The sequence below is a fragment of the Larus michahellis genome, chromosome 13, assembly GCF_964199755.1.
Source record: "Larus michahellis chromosome 13, bLarMic1.1, whole genome shotgun sequence".
NCBI classification, from domain to species: domain Eukaryota; kingdom Metazoa; phylum Chordata; class Aves; order Charadriiformes; family Laridae; genus Larus; species Larus michahellis.
In genome coordinates this window covers 8,403,008-8,419,385 of record NC_133908.1, presented here as the reverse complement: position 1 = coordinate 8,419,385, position 16,378 = coordinate 8,403,008, and positions in this window count along the sequence as shown.

Below are 16,378 nucleotides of genomic sequence, written 5' to 3'. Positions count from 1 at the left end.
AGACAAGACCTGGGATATAACAGCTTGAGAAACACAATAAAGTTATTGAGAAGAGACTCATCTTTACTTGCTGATTCACATCAAGACAGGCGTGTGTGCTGTAAGAGGTTCCTGACTCCCACAGCACCCTTGTACCCGAGGGGGAGACTCTCAGCCCTTACCCCAGAAGGCTTTTCTAAAATGAGAATTTCTGCTTTATTAAGAATGACATTTCTCTCCTCAACCCCCAGTTTAATCAGAAAGTGCCCTTGTGCAGCTGTGGGCCAGGAGAGCAGGTGGTGGGGATCAGCCCCACAGCTCACCCAGCTGGAGCTGCTCTGGATGATGCCCTATATCAGCAGGAGGGTACCTGGTCCTGAAGCCTCCCTGTCTTGCTGCAGCTCCCAGGGGTAGAGCTGTCTTCTGCTTCTCAGATGGTGGTTTGGGAGAGGACAGATGCCAGAGCTGCCTCCAGCCCTGCCACTTTGCTTTTTCCATCTCCTCTGTCAGGTGAGTGTGGCATAGGGGCTGGGGTTGAGCCTGATGCTGCTGTAAGCAGCAGAAGCAAGCCCAAGGGATGTTTTGTCCTGGGGAAGGGAACTTGTCCTGGCTCTCCATGTCCCAGCAGTTCCTGGTAAGCTTGGTGCTGTAGATCACTTACTTGGTTTTCCCCGAAATTTCTAGACAGGGGGAGTTGGCTGGCCTCTTGGGGCTGGGACGGGGGAGGGATCTAGGACAGCCAAAAACAGAGAGTACATAGCTGAGTAACAGTCTATAAGAGCAGCTTGGGCTAAGAATAGGAGAGGGTATTAAAGCTGGATGGTATGTGGAGGGTTTCTGTAGGCATGTGCTAGGGTTCTAAAGGGGGAAGCGGATGGGCTGCCTCTGGATCTTCTGCAGTACAACCGATTACTGACCTCGTGGCACTAATGGAATTACTACAAGAGCTGCCAGAGCAGCTCCCTGTCCTCCACCTAAGTTTCTGGTCCCTGGTTTAAAAAAACAAATCCTAAACCTCTGGGATTTATGATCTTGTCATCAGTGAAACCCTAGCTCAGCACTAGCTTGCCAGCTCCGGTGGGCTTATTTCTCAATGGTGTGGAAGGATCTGGGTTTCCTTTTTTTTTTTTTTTTTTTAAAGGGCTTTGGGCTTGACTGCACACTCACACCAGTCAGATAAAATGAGACCCAGGCCTGGCTTTTCCTGGGATGGTGATCAGTCTGCTCCAAGCAGCTTTCAGCTAGCACAGCTTGGCAGGGGAAGAGCTGCATTGACAACAGGGCCACTTTGTTGCAGTGAGGACAAGATTTCACAAGCTCCCCAAGGAACCGCGTCAAGACTTATGGGTTGTGCTGTCTGGGTTGTGGCAACTTGTCTTTGGGCTTCATGTGGGGAAATGCATGTCCTGGGGAGAGGCCTTCCCAGCCCACATCTGACAAGCTGAACCGAGCCAATGTGTTGTGCAGATGGAAACCTTGGGAGCAAGAGGGTCTGTTGCTCCAGATCAAACATTTGGTCTGTTCTTCTGCGTCAGAACAAGAGGAGGGTTTTGGAGGGAGCACAGGTGATGGCTGTGGAAGCCTGGTTGTATGCAGGGCACCCCCACTAAACTTAGAAGGGTGGAAATGCCCTATTTTTTTCTTCCCACCCTGTCTGTATTGCAGAAATAGCCAAGCTAGGATGCCCCCTGGCATGCTCTCCCTGTGGAGCAGGGCAGGGAGCTTGGCAGTTACAGGGCAGTTCAGTGACAATGTCTCCTTCCTCTTCCCAGACTGAGAAATTGATGGTTATTCCGGATCTGAAGCTGGGTTTGTCCGGGGAATAGAAAATTATGGTGTTGGGTGGTCTTTGCATTGCAATTGTCCAACATCAGCTGCCTTCAAGCAACATGGCCACCTTGCTTCCTGCAGCTCCTCTGCTCCTGGGGACTCACCCTGCTACTCCATGTTTACTTGGATGACAGATACACACTGCACACATCAGCTCCTGCCCAGTGAGATGGGCTCGCTTGTTTCCAAAGTTGCTGGGTAATGGCTAACTGTGGCCAATGACAGCTTGTTGTGACGAAGCCATGCTCCTGCCTTGGAGCCCAGCCTCAGAGCAGAGCTCACAGGGAGGGTTTCCACACAAGTGGTGGTAACTCTTTGTCCCGCTTATCTGCATGAACTTATCTGAAATGTCATCACCAATGCTCAACCCAGGCTCTTAACCACTCTAATTTCCTGAGCATGCAGAAGCAAAGGGCTTGGTGTTTTACAGCAATTATCTGCTTTCACCCTCCCTTTTTCCACTGCTGCACTCATTCTCCTTTTTCCTTCATCTGCTGCCGTGAAGTTCTCCCTCCCCACTGCAAAAAACGCACAGGTCAGGCTGGAGTTGATGGTCGCTTAGGAAAGAAGATCCTGAAGCTCTTCAGGCACCAGTGGTTAGAGAGCTTCTCCTATCTCTGTATAACAGATGCCCACCACCCATTAGAGGGTAGCATGACCTTTGCCCAGGGTCATGAGGGTCAGAAATATCACATCAAATTTGGTGAATCTCTGGGAATATGAAGTTGGGAGAAAGCAGGACTGGAGAGACCTGGGAACATTTGGGAAGGGAAATTTGCATGATGGGATTTGACAGATGTCAAACATCTGTCCAGATGTGCCTGCTTGGCAGCAGTAGAGTGCCTCGGCTGCCATGAATTTGTGTGTAAGGAAACAACGAAAAAGAGTGGAGCAGTCTGGCTGCAACTCTAGGTGCTCAGCTGTCTTTCTCCTCAGGTATCCCTGCAAGCAAGTGCTTTTCCCAGACCCGGGGGTTGCAGATATTTGACTTCCCAGGGAGGAGACAGCATTCCTAGTACTCAGCAAGAGGTTACACAGTGTTCTCGTGCCTGTCTCCCTCATATCCTCCCTCTCCTTCATTTCTCCCTTCTGTTGTGGGGGATGTGAGAGGGGGACTCTGGGGTGCCCTTGTCACATGAGTGCAGCTTGTGGTAGGCCTTGTCCAGAAACAGGACATGGATCCTGTCCTAGTCTCATAAGAAACACAATGCCTTTGTGTAGGCTGCAGAATCTTCCTCTGAAAGGGAGGGGACTGACTCGGGAGGGAGCAGCTCATCAGGAATGCACTTCCTTCATCTCTGTTGGCTCTGGAAGGCTTTCGTGATTGTGTACAACCAGGATAAACAAGTGAGATCAGAAACCCCCTAAGCAAAAGCCATGCTTGGGCGAGTAGAGCTTCGCGGGGCCCATGCTAATCCTGTTCTGTGCAGCACATGCCGAACACTTGGCACCCCTTGCACTTGACGGAACGAAGTCATGTCCCTACTGGCCTCCATCTCCTTCGGGGGTACTGAGGGGCCCTACCTCTCAAAGCTCTGCTCCCTGCGAGCCTGCCAGGGCAGCAAGCTCATGGCTGCCCTAGGAAGTCTGCCTCTAAATAGTTTCATTCTGGCAGCATGAGGCAGTAGATTGTTATTCTTAACCCTTGGGTCAGGCAAGGTAGCAGTGACGTAATGGAAGAACTTCGCTCTGCACGCTCTGTCACGGCAGCTCTGAAGTATGGCTCATCCATCAACTGTCCCGCTGTGATTTGCATCGAAACTGGTGTTGTTCTGTTGGTTGCTGCAAAGGGGGATGGCCCCAGTGCTTCTCTTCCACTGGCATAAGCCGTTTCTCATTAGCAAAGTGAAACGTTCTTCTCTATACTGCCAAAGGCAATCTGTTTATTTACCATCGGCCACCCCGCTGTCAGCCAGCACAGGCTTCCTTGCCTCCCACAGTACCGTAGGTGCAGGGCTTTGTGCTTTGCCCTGTTCTGCCGGTCCCTCAGGCGTGGGCAGGGTGAGGTGGCTGTAGCAGCATGAGCTGGTGCCTCTACAGACCCTGGGCAAAGGCATCCGAGGACAACGTCTCTCCCTCCATGAGTATCTGAAGACTGTTACGGGCTGACTCAGCAAGTGATTGCCAGGAGATGTCAATCCCTTAGTAATTCCTGTCTCCTTGGGTCCCAACAGGAGGCTGCCAAGGGAAAAGGGCTCGACAAATATCCAAAGGGGCTGCTTTACCAGCTTTGAAGAAGAATCCCTCTCTGCTGTGCTCCCAAAACACAGGAAACGCTCCAATGCTACCCTAAGCCTTGCAAACACAATTAAGACTCCAAGTTTTAGTTCAGCTCTGCTTCCTATTTGTTTGTCTGTGTCGCCAAGGGCGAGCAAACAAACACTTGCCAACTGGCTCCTCCAAAAGCTGCGTGCCCGCCTGCCTGGCCTTGTAAGGTGTGTGTGTTTATGTGCAGGCTATCTCCAGCTCTGTTTGGCTGGGGCAGGTGTGCCCAGCGCAGCTCCTGGAGGTGCAATCCTCCCGCAGATAGCGGAGAGAGAGTGTGGTATTGTTCCCTGCCTAGTGGTAGGGCTTTCACCTCAATTGAACCCGGCTTCTGAAGCATGTCGGCATGGATGGATGTGAAGAGCTCTGATAAATGTTAGGAAATAATTCAAACACGTATTGGGGAATATCCATCACAGCACCAAGTGTTTGAAGGCTGGTGTTTCGGGTTGCTGTTCCCAGCGCTGCAGCAGCAGCCGAGCTGCAGCAGGAGACTGGTTTGTGCAGCTGCTGTGCTTGGCTGAGCCCGTGTTGCTGTTGGACTTTCTCCCTCACTTCTTTCCTCTTGAAGACATGAATGCAGAGCAGGTTTTTTTTCTTAATATTTTTTTCTAATGCCAGAACAAAAGCCTAAATGCTGTATTTAGCAAACCATGCTGAATTAGGGCAGGGTGAGCACCAGGAGAAATATTAGAAGTTAATTCTACTCTTGCCTTTTCTATTGATTACAAGTTATGTCACTAGAGATTCTAAACTGGAGACTTGTGATTGCTGGTGAAACCAGTGCCAGGAGGGAGAGTGGAGCGGAGGCCAGCTGGGGAGATGGTCCCTTCACTGGTGCTCCTCGGCTCAGTCCTTGTCCCCTGTGCAGGTCACTGGCCACCAACCTCTGTGGTGGGTGTTTGGCTCAAGGGCTGTCCTCTGCTCAGTGCTCTCCGGCTTCCCGCCTTGGGCTGTGAGCCAGGGCATCGGGCCCATCCACCAACGGGCTGTTTGTTTTTCCGCAGGCTGTTTGAATTGCACCAGCGCTATCAGTGAGACCAAGTCTGCTCGTGGCCTCCTGGTGTGCAGGTGCTGGAGGCCTCTGATCTCCTGCTCCTGTGCTTTTTGAGGATGGGGGGCACATCTTGCATGAGTTCTCATAGCACCAAACACAAGGTGACCACGCTGTAACTACTTACAAAGACAAACTAGCCCCACAACAGCAGGGCTGTGTATTTGGACTACTAACAGATGTAGAAATGGGGGGGAACAAATGTGTGGTCGTGCAGCTGGGGTCACTGCGCTTTCCAGTGGTCCTGCCCTTGCTCTGAAATAAGGACAAGAAAATGCCATTATTTTGAAGGGTGCTGTTTGTCTGTTGAATGCTTTGCTCTGGTCAAGTGGGATGTGAGCAGGCTGGAGAAGTTTTGAGGAGGGCACAAGTTTGAACCACCTGGATTTTTGCTCAGATCTGGGGTCTTTGGGGTGTTGGTTCAGTTCTGCTCATACCCCCAACAGGCAGAGCATTTACCCACTGGAGTTTCTGCCCTGTACTGCTCTTCATGATCAACAACCACCCTTGATCTATACCCTGATAAGCCTCCAGGAACGAACTTGCCCTGCCTTGATAAAACTACATGTGCTGGTGCTCCAGTTCTGCGCACCTAGGAACAGTCCTGGGAACAGCATCTGCCTCTCCTGTGCACTGGACTCGGCTCATGCCCAGCTCTCTCTCTATTGCTTCTCCTATCTGAGCAAAAACAAATGCAATCTGCTCGCGTGTATGCTGCAAGAGTCCTGCCAGGAACAAAGAGAAGTTCAAATATTTGGGTTGGGTTGTTACTCTTTCCATTCAGGCAATAAATGACGGGCTTCAGCAGAGTCTTTGGTGTGGAGTGCAGGATTTCCACCATACTGGCTCCAGCTTCACAACCTCACCAAGATGAAGCACCTACAATTAACAGCTGGGTGTTAACTTGGGGGGAAAATAAGGGTAGCTCAAATAGGGCCTAAAAAAAAAAACACCAAAAAAAAACCCCAAAACAAACTGAAAAAAATGATCAGACATTGCCTGTGTCTGGTCCTTGTGTGCAGTTTCACACAGAACAGTGTTTTCACCACGAACTTTGGAGCTCTGTTACTGGTTTCTGTCCCAGCACCTGGGATGCAAGCTGGCAGTCCACGCACAAATAGTTCAGAGCTGCCTTTCTTTGGAAAGTCCCAAGCTCAAAGCCACGTGAAGGCCTGAGTTTCTCTGGGACTGGAGCTCTTGTTTCCCTTTGGCTGAGCTGATCAAGGAGCCAAAGATGTTTGCTAACAAATTAATTAATGAACTTCTTGGTATCTGGGAAGCTGCTGTGCTTCAGCACTTGGTAAACCTGGGAACAGACTGCTGAAACAGCCCCAGGTATGAGTTAGCTCAGAACATGAGCTGGTTTGGTGCAACCAGGCCTGTTCAAAATGTGGGAGAGAAAGAAAAGAAAGGCATAATCCAGGTTTATGGAATTCCACATGGAGCGCAACCATCCAATGCTCTGGTTACAACAATACAGAAATGTTATACAGATTAAATTCTGTCTTAACACAGAAGGACAAGGAAAGTAGGTATCAGGGCAATGACTGAGACTTTAATTTTTTTTTTTTCCCCTGTCATATTAAAATAGATGTTGCACCATGTACTCATGAGCTGAACATCTGCAGTTCAAAAAAAGTCCCAAGGGAGCCCACACTGCCCTGTCTTGTGGGGTCTGCTTGGCTCTGTGCAGCTCAGGGTGTTGGTTCAAGAGCAGGTCCTCCACCACAGAGGAAGCAACAGCGGATGTTTCTGCCCTGGAGTAGAGTTCATGCTCCACATGGCTCAGTTCAGAGGGACAGGGGTGATGTGCTGATGGCATTTTGTCTGTCAAATGACCTTGGAATGTCTCTTTTTTGTTTGTTTGTTTTTTTGGTAGTATACGCAAGCAGTTTTTGCCAGTTCCTGCAAAAATGATGTCATCCGTGGTAAGGCTTGATCTCTGACCAGATGGCACGTGTCAATAGCCCAGGCTGGGAGATGTTCATGTGCTGTTTTTTGTGAATTCTACCTTCCTTTCTTTTCCCCCTCCCCTCTTCAGTCTCTTTCTCTGTATTACTTTGGATCCTCTATCGTGCCCAGAACGTCATGGTGCTAGCATCCTAGCATCAGTCTGGACTGGATAACTTCACATGCTTGACAAATTTTGATTGCCTTTTCAAGTTAATTTGGGATTTTCCATTAGTCCCACTATGAGTTTTCTGGCTCAGAAATTTCTTATCAGGAATTCATTAGCCCTGAAACTTAAAGAACTGACTCTTCAGGCTTAAATACCTTCTATAATTACCTTCTCTTTGTGCTGTACTTTAGAAGATATCTCTAGTGTTTCATTTTACATAGCAGGCAGTACTCCCCTAATATTATAACATGAAGTTAAATCATCTCTACTTTAGGTAACAGAAAAACTATCAAAAATCTCAAGAGCTTCAGACAAAAAGCGAGTGTCAGAGATGAACTGGCTTTTTTTTTTTTACTTCCTTTTTTGTCCTATTATTTATACGCAAGAGAGAACAAGAAGCACTGTTTGAGTCTGCTTCAGCTGCTGTCTGTATTTCCAAAAGGGATCCATTTTGTCAGGCTCCTTAAGCTCCCTCCTTCTTACTTAGGTCACTTCTGAGATCATGTAAGAGCTGAGGAATCTCCCAGTAGCCTGCTTCTCTAAGTGCTCTGTCCTGTTTTGCTTCTGGGCTCAGCCTGACACTTGACAGTCACGCCTACCAGGGCTGTAATAAAAGGATGTATTAAAATGTAGATATTCCAGGCAGAAGGTGGGTAGACAGAATATTGTCCACATTAGAAATGTTGAAATTGAATTTAATAGTGTAGCCTGACCCTAACATTCACTGATTGACACCTTTGAAGAGTGGGTAGCAAAGGGCTAAATCCTTTAATTGCCCTTGAGTCTTTAGCACTGGCGGTGGGTTGAGGCCAAAGACACGAGGGCACAAGGAGATAACTTTTTGCCAAACATATTTCCTTTTTCAAGATAAATGAAATGCAGATTTAAAACAACCCTTTGCAGAAGCTATGTATGCATCACTGTCTATTTAAAAACAGTTGATTGATAACAGTTCTCGCAATCGGTACAAGGAGTACCGTTGGAAACTTCCTGGAAAACACATGTACACAGCAAACCTGTTACAATGAGCTGTACGATAAGAGATATTATGCTTTAATGAAGTTAGTGGGTAAAGAGCAAAGAGGCCTTGGTTTCTTGGATAACAGGAGAAAGAAAAAAAAAAAACCAAACCAGACATTATGTAAGTCAGCAATGACTAAGTCAGTCATCTTGTGTAGTTACAGAATAGGTTTAATGCTGGCTTTAATCATTGCACACTGTGAACCTGGAACATCTTCATTACTTATGTTCCCCTGAAATTTTTCGCCTCTTCTCCCCTGCTAGAAGTAATCAGGCAGGCATTCCGTCAGCCCAGTGGTTCTTCAGTCCCACTTGCAACCTCTGGCGCTGAAGTGAGGAGGCATTCGTGTTGAAATAGCCTTGTGTTGGCAAGTCTGCTCTTAAAAGCTAAAGAGTTGGCAAGAGCTTTGGTGAGGAAAAGCAATGAATGGCTAGCCTAAATCCCGCGTGCTGTTCAGGACCTATCGGCAGGGATGGTAAATAACTGGCTGCTGCTGCAATGCATAGTGATGCCCTGACATGGCTGATGCCGTGCTGGCAGCCAGGGAGAGGCAGGATGTTTCCCATGGGATGCACATGGCGTGTGCCTCCTCTGTATCACGGGGGAACTGGCTAAACCATTACAAGGAGGACACTTGATTCATTGTGTAACAACAGATCCTCTATGATTCAGATAAGAGTATACTTGCGTTGTTAAAATGCTATAATTTGCTCCAGGGCCTATTTGTGCATGGTCTTTTTAACTGAATCCTACCACAAAGAATTATTCTGATCAAATTAGGCAGGTTGCTTTGACGTGGGAGGGTCTGTGGGTGGCAACTCTCATCCTCAGTGACAGTGCTGACTTGCAGTAACTGGTTTGTGTTTTGATTGTTTCTGCTATATTTTCTTTTTTTTGATATTTTGTTCAATGCTGTTGGGGTATCCTATTTAGATACGAGGGACCCTTCCTCTGAAGTTCACCATAAGAAAAACTACAAAGACCTAATCCTCCCAGCTCTTACTCACATGCGATGATCAGAATGAACATACACACGTGAAAAAATGAGTGTGCCTCTTGCTATGGCCGCTCTTCCTACTCATGTACAACGGCTTATTCTGTGTCAGAGTCACAGGGAGAGCCCTTCTGTGCCTTACCCATACAGGTATCAGGTTATTTTTTTATCATGGCCTTAATTTGGTGTCCTGTGACACATTAAACTGATGCCACAGTGGTTATGCATGTCTTCCAAGTTGATTCTCTGGCATTAGCCAGGGCTTCTACTGGTGCAAGTCAATATAATGACAATTGTTTCGTCTGGCTGTGTCTCTAGGCTCATACAGGAGTGCGAAATTAAATTGAGAATGGTTGAGTATAATCTTAAAAGCATATGACCTGAGGACTACAAAGTGCTTGGAGTTTTTCATGAAAGATACTATATTAGTTAAAGGATTAAGACTGTTGACAGAAAAATCTGATTCTCAATATAAACCCTGAGATCTGAAGGAAGTTCTGCCAAGCAAATCCTAGTCTTATAAACTACAGGATAATGTCATCAAAAAATAAACAAGTTCTCTAAAAACAAAAAATTCCACTGTTTCGCTCTTTCCCCTAGACACCATTTAAACTTTATTCTTCTGCCTATTTTTTCTCTTTATTCATCACATATAGCTTCTGAAGAAGAAAATATCTTAACTTGTATCTGTATTGTCAGAATGATAAAATACATGTTATTTAAACCAAACTAACTGTGATGTTTTAAATATAAAATGTATTGCATTGCTCCCTAGACTTAGGTCTGTATTGTTATGTCTACCAAGAGAATTCAAAGAAGATGTTAGGATCCCAGATATGCAAAGGCTTGGGCAGAGACTGAATGCCAAATTCAGAAATAATGGGGTAATTTCTATGCCCTGTAAGTCCCACAGTGGACAGGCTTTCCCCTGCCAATCCCCTTGTGCCCCTCTGGAATTTATACCTGTTCAACCAGCAGCATCCCAGGCCCTTCTATGGCCCCTGGTACTGCAGTCGACCACTGGCCCCACAATACTTGATATATTTCATCCTCTCTACTTTGCAATTCCCCTCACCCTATTTTACAGCAAAAACAGAGGCACAGAGGGATTAGAGAGGTTTATCTACACTATTTAATTTATCAGCATGATTACCTTGTTGTAGTTGCAAAGGTGCCCAGAGATTCCCAGGAAATTCATTGCAAAGCAGGGAGCATGAATGCACCCAGGACTCTGGAAACTCCCTTTCCATGCCCTGTCCAGGGTCAGACTATTCCTGTCACAGTGTTAAGCAAGTGCATAACATTTTGGCAGAAGGGGAGACAGTTAACCTTGTTTACTGTATTTTATCACGTGGTTCATTTAAGGCTACTTTGTTTTCTACGTATTTGATAAATTTTGTTTATTTGCAGTAGAATGGAAGGGAACTGCATTCAAATATAAGCTACTATTAATAACTTGTTGCATGTGGTCATGTTTTCTGTAACTGCATTATATTAATGTTGCTATTCAAGCCTCGAAGCTGCAAAAAGTGTCCCATCCCATCCTAATTACTTAACCTCAGCTGAGGTCCCTTGGTAATAAGTGAGTGGATAAAACTCTTCCTTACAAGTTTCTCAAGAGTCAGAAAGAGGATGTTGGTATCCTGCTTATTATGCCGTGTTCATTTTAAAAGGCTCTTGTCAACCAACAACCCAATAGCTTTTCTTCCCTCTGGGTTTTGTTAGGTTAATTAATGAGTCATGGAATATTTGACTACAATTTCCTGAGTCATGGGAAAGCTCCATAGCCCTCATAGCTCCGGATGATCTTGCTGTCCAGTACTGCCAGGTCAGGTGTCTTCCCAGTGCCTGGATACGCATCGCGAATGCATCCTGTAACATTTTATAGTGTTGATAAAACCAAAATCCTCTGCTGGGAAACACTAGGGTTAACCTGGCATAGAACAGCTCTCTCAGCTTGTCCCTAGGCCTGGGGAGAGCATTAGCTATGGGCAGAGAATTCCTAAATCAGGGTTAGCCTTGTTCCTCTTGATTTCTGTCCTGGTTTGTTTTTATTAGTGATTGTACCTTGTTGCATTTGACAAAGGCCAAATGCTGAGATGTGTACATTTCTGATCTTTAATTGGACGTAACCATTACTGCATTACAGTCACTACCAAAATCAAAGTAGTACAAAAATAATTATGAGAAATTAGGTCTTCAAAGACCTTGCCACTTACACAGATGAGGGAAAGGAAGCGACAGTAATCTAGGGGAGTTAAATACCTAAATGCCTCTCAGAAATGCATCTCTGATTTGTCAGGCAGGAAGTCAGCAGTTAGATATCTCCAATCCCGGTCAAGTTGTTCAGCTAAACTGCATTTCCATACAATTGCTATGTGAATTGATGGAGCAGAGAGGTCAGATGTGCAAAAAAGAGGGTATTAAATAAATAAATAAAGTTAAAAATAACTCTTATTCCATTATCTCCTTGCCCTTGGGTATTCCTCTTTGCTGTGGGGCAATAAGTGCCTGGGATACACATACGGGCAGGTCTGACTTCTTAGCAGATCAGTGGGGTTTGGGTTTGGTTTGGGTTTTTTTGGGTTTGGTTTTTTTTTTTTAATAAAATGAGTTTGAATGCACTAAAAACCAAAGAATCTTCCCTGATGCTCCACTGGAAACTTTTTTTCCCTGTCACTCACTGCTTCAGGCTTCTGTGCTGGAGAATTATCCCTCTGGATTCCTAGAAACGTGCAAGGATGAGGAGGGATCATTGCTTTGGAGTGTTGCAATGTGGGTAAAGATCCCAGCTGCTGCAAACAGCAGTGCCCAGACTCGCTGCAGGGTGCGTCTCTGATGAATTTTACATTTCTGTGAGGCAGCCTGTCCTTGTCAGTTGAAATAGCTGGCTGATAACAGGATGAGGAAGAGCCTGAGTTGTGAGGTTTTTTTCTCCCAAGTGCTCTCTCTTTGTATCGGTAGGAGTGGGGCTTCCAAGGCCTGAGTTAGGAGTAACTGCTCATCTCGGGCTTTTAGGGAGAGAAACTCCCAGCCTCTGTCCAAAACCAGAATACTGGAGGCAAATCCCAGAAAGGGAGAAAGAGAGCTGGGCATGACGTAGCTCATCCAAGGCCAAGGTTTGGCCTTGCCTGTGTTGTTCCTGCCAGATATTTGCCCAACCTGTCCCAGAAAGGCTCCAGCAGTGACAGTGCTCTGCTGCCCACTCCCCTCCTGAAACACCTGGGGGAGGAAGAAAGCTCCTTCATTGCTGCTGAAGCACGTTATGTTTTGTCCTATCTCCTCTGGACATTCCCTGCTCTTACAGCTGTTATTTACACATGCCTGTAAATAAAGGAAACTATAATTTCTGCCCTGGCTTTACATGGGATGAGTAAGGCCTTTGCTGGAGCAATGCCCGCTTGAAATTGTATATGCTACTGGTCTACTTGAAAACATAGACAACCCCAAGCCAATTAGTCATAAAGAGGAAAGTTTCATTAACAGTCCCTTCCCAAGGTGAAGCTGAGAGCTCGCTGGAAGCAGTCAGCCATCCCAAGCGAGCTGGGCCCAGGGGTGCTCCCGGCCATGCCTCCCCTCCCCAGGGGCAGTGGTGCCCATGCACCAAACGCCAGCTGCGAAAAAATGCCTGAGAATCCCATTTTTAAGCCATTGCAGGTCTCAACGCTTCCCAGGTTCACATCAGGGAGGAGGAGGTGGCTATTTCTATAAGTACGCACACTTCTGCGGCTCTTTGCCTTAAGCCAGCAGGGAGCTGGTGTTAAACCTCTGCTCAGGTGGGCAGCTCTTGGAGCAGGAAAAGCAAGGAGGCCTCTGATTCATAACATGATAGATACAGGCTGCTCTGGGAAGTCACTGCTGGCTTCTGATATTTTGGCTTTATTTCTGATATTTTTGTCCTAAGGCTGCTCTTAAGGAGGTCAAAGACAGATGAAGTGATAAATGTGACCTCACTGTCCAGCTGGACTGCTTTGGAAAGACTTTCTTGGGTTGAGAAGTTCTTTCTGACCATGACTTTCAGCTCTTTCCTGGAGAAGGAGGTGGTCCTTAAACCTGGAGGTTTCCCCTATACAAGTCATGCCCCCCCTTCACCCCATGTTGGCCCTGCCCTATCTGGAGAGAAGCCCAGGCTGAATGCTGAGCAACCTTCTTCTGGCCTCCTAAACTTATGACTCTGTAGATGTGCAAGATCAGGGATGTGACACTCCTGCTCCTCCTCCCCTCATGAGGCGAGCGGTTATTTTTAACACAGGTCACCGGAGAAAGGGCTAGTGCTGAAGCCTGTTGGAGCTGCTGCAGAGGATCTTGTTGATTTGAGTGGGATTTGGAGGGGGTCCCAGAGGACCAGGGTGCTGGCTGAAGAGTGGCCTGTGTCTCCTCCCAACAAACCAGGGCTGATAGAGGGGCCCCATGGATGGCATGGACCAAGCTGTGTATGCAGGTGTAAAAAGAATCTGAGGGTGGATCTATTCTCATCCAGGATAGAGATGATGTCTTACAAGGAACTGTGTGGTGATACCTGCTGATATATGGTCAAGCAGGGTTCTGGCAAGAAATAGCTTCCAATTAGCCTGAAAACAGATTGCTCTGGGTGGAGATTTGCAGACTCTTTCTTATTTATTGGCAAACCTCATTTTAATATAATCAGCTGCTTGACAGGCAGGTTAGGTAATGGTCCTTGATGTAAGCATTAACAGATTTGAACACCGAGTACAGCCTTTAGTGCCCAGAGCCCTCTGCCAGCAGCTGAAATGTATCTGATATTAAAATGCAAGGGGAACCTAGGAAGCCCCTTGCCAGAGCACCTTGCTGAGTACATTAAAACGGCACCTTCAATAATTCATAAAATCTGTTCAGTGAGCTGGTGTGTATGTGTGGGGAGAGGGGTAATAAAACATCTCAGACCTTGCCTGCCAGGATAATTGAGTGGCTAGTTAAATCTCTCAACAGTATTAATCAATAAAGGGGCCCAGAGCGTAAATAAATCCAGGCTGTAATATGATACGGAAGTGCATGGAAAGCGATTCTTCCTCTCCTGTGCACGAGGGTAGGTGCCATACTGCTCCGGCAACTGGGATTTGAATAACCTTAATGCTCTGATGGTTCAAACATTCAGCATTTCCAGCCATGTTATCCCATGTTTAGATGTCACCTAAATGTCTTCGATTCAGCTGTGCGTGCGAGGGAGGGAGCCGTTGACTGTGGAAGGTGGGGAGCAGATTGTAAACTCTGTCACTTCACTGAGTGTCTCCAGTTTCACTGATGAAGAGCCGATGTCATGAGCGGAGGATCGCTCCCTTTCTAAGACAAAAGCATTTTATGGAGTTGGAGTGCAGTTTCTGCAGATCCCCAGTGAGGTATGAACAAATACTCTTGGCATAACTTACACCGCTGCTGTAAATTTACAGATGTTTTCAGGGCTCCAAATTAATCCACTCATTCAACCTCCCCAGGAATGCAACACAACAGGGCTGTGTTCAAAACTCGCTTATCTTGGTGGGACTTTGGTGCAATTCGACTGTAATCTGTGTTTTACCCTTACTGTAACTGAGCCAGAATCTAACCTGCTAACAAACATCTGAAATGGGCACAATTAAAAGATTTAATTTTAATTTTCCATTGAATTCAGCCTGCAGCTTGCCTTCTATTCATTAATGCTAGGCTAATATTTACTTTTACCATTTACGGATATTTGCAGACCTTCCACATATTTCTTCCACCAAACTGATTTTCAGCCAAGCACTGCATATTTAGTTCCTTCGCTCCTTCCTAATGAATCTGGCAAAAATTCCAGCATTCAGGTTAGTGTGGGCTCTGCCCAGATACTGGCGATTACGCTCAGCTATTAGGATGTTTGTGGAAAGCGGATGTGTAACTGTCTTAACACGTCTGAATTTGAATGAGATTTTGAAACCGCACGAATACAATGTCTGCTTTTCATCCAGATGTACTCTGAAACTAAGCCATACTTGATCTTTCCTCTTGTCCTGCTCTGTCCATTTTTTTGGGCTATAAAATACCCAGACTATATTTTGAACATCCATTTCTGTGAAGAAAATAAATTACCCAGCAGCAGCACTACCTATGACTGTGCTACAGCTCCTCGTCAGGCTTAAGCTTTCATTTCACACAAAGAGGCGATGTGTGGCCAATTAACAGGCTCAGTCCATGTGCAGTAACTTGTTCAATCACATCTTGCTCGTGTGCCCAAGCCTCGTAGCTTGGCATTTCCCTTCCTCCAGAAACACGGATTTGTTTTCCTGGCCCTTAGTGCTTCTGTCTGCGAGGCAACTGCTGCAATAAAACAATTACACAGGAGCACCTTGGAGATTCCCTCTCCATCGAGCAGAACTTTGATTTCAAAATAGAGATATACAGTGAGGGAAAGAACTTGTTCTTTCTGATTGTATCCAGCCAAGGAGTCCCAGATACAGTGGTTCAACTCCGTGGGTGGCTGCTGTGAGGCTTCTGGTGTCTCGTGGGACAGTGTGGGGAACACTGGGATGGAGTTGCTGAAACAGAGAAGAAAAAATATTAGGATCTTGGGAAAGACGGCTGTCTGTCCCACAGAGGATGCTCGTGGTAGCCAAAACTGCCTAGAACAGCAACAAGAAACATGTCACACATCTGGCTCAGGTTCTTTGGGATATGTGAACGCAGGTCATTCCTGTATTGGAGCAAATGTAAAATGTCACTTGTCCTAGAAGACATAGTCAAATGGATACGTCTTGCTCTTTGGGTATGTCAGGATGGGACTGAAGCCTCATGTTAAGTGTTTGCGGAATCTCTGGTACCTACAGCAGAGTGCACACAGCAGCCTTCTGTAGCATCCACCCAGCTTCCAAGTTAGGTTTAGCAGTCCAAAATAAAGTCTATGTTGCTCCTGGTTACTGGTAAAAGAGTTAGCTCACTTAAAACTAGTGTAGTTGTACCTACGCGAGCTTCAGTGACACCTCAAGCTACTGCTTAGGTACGTACATAAGTTATTCCATAGGTTGGACTATGACGAGAACAATTTAGCCCTAGATGGAAATCTTTATTCTGCCTTTATTCTAAATCTTTACTCTGGGTTTGCTTGGTTTTTGCATAATTCTCTTGTACTTCTGCATACAGGTG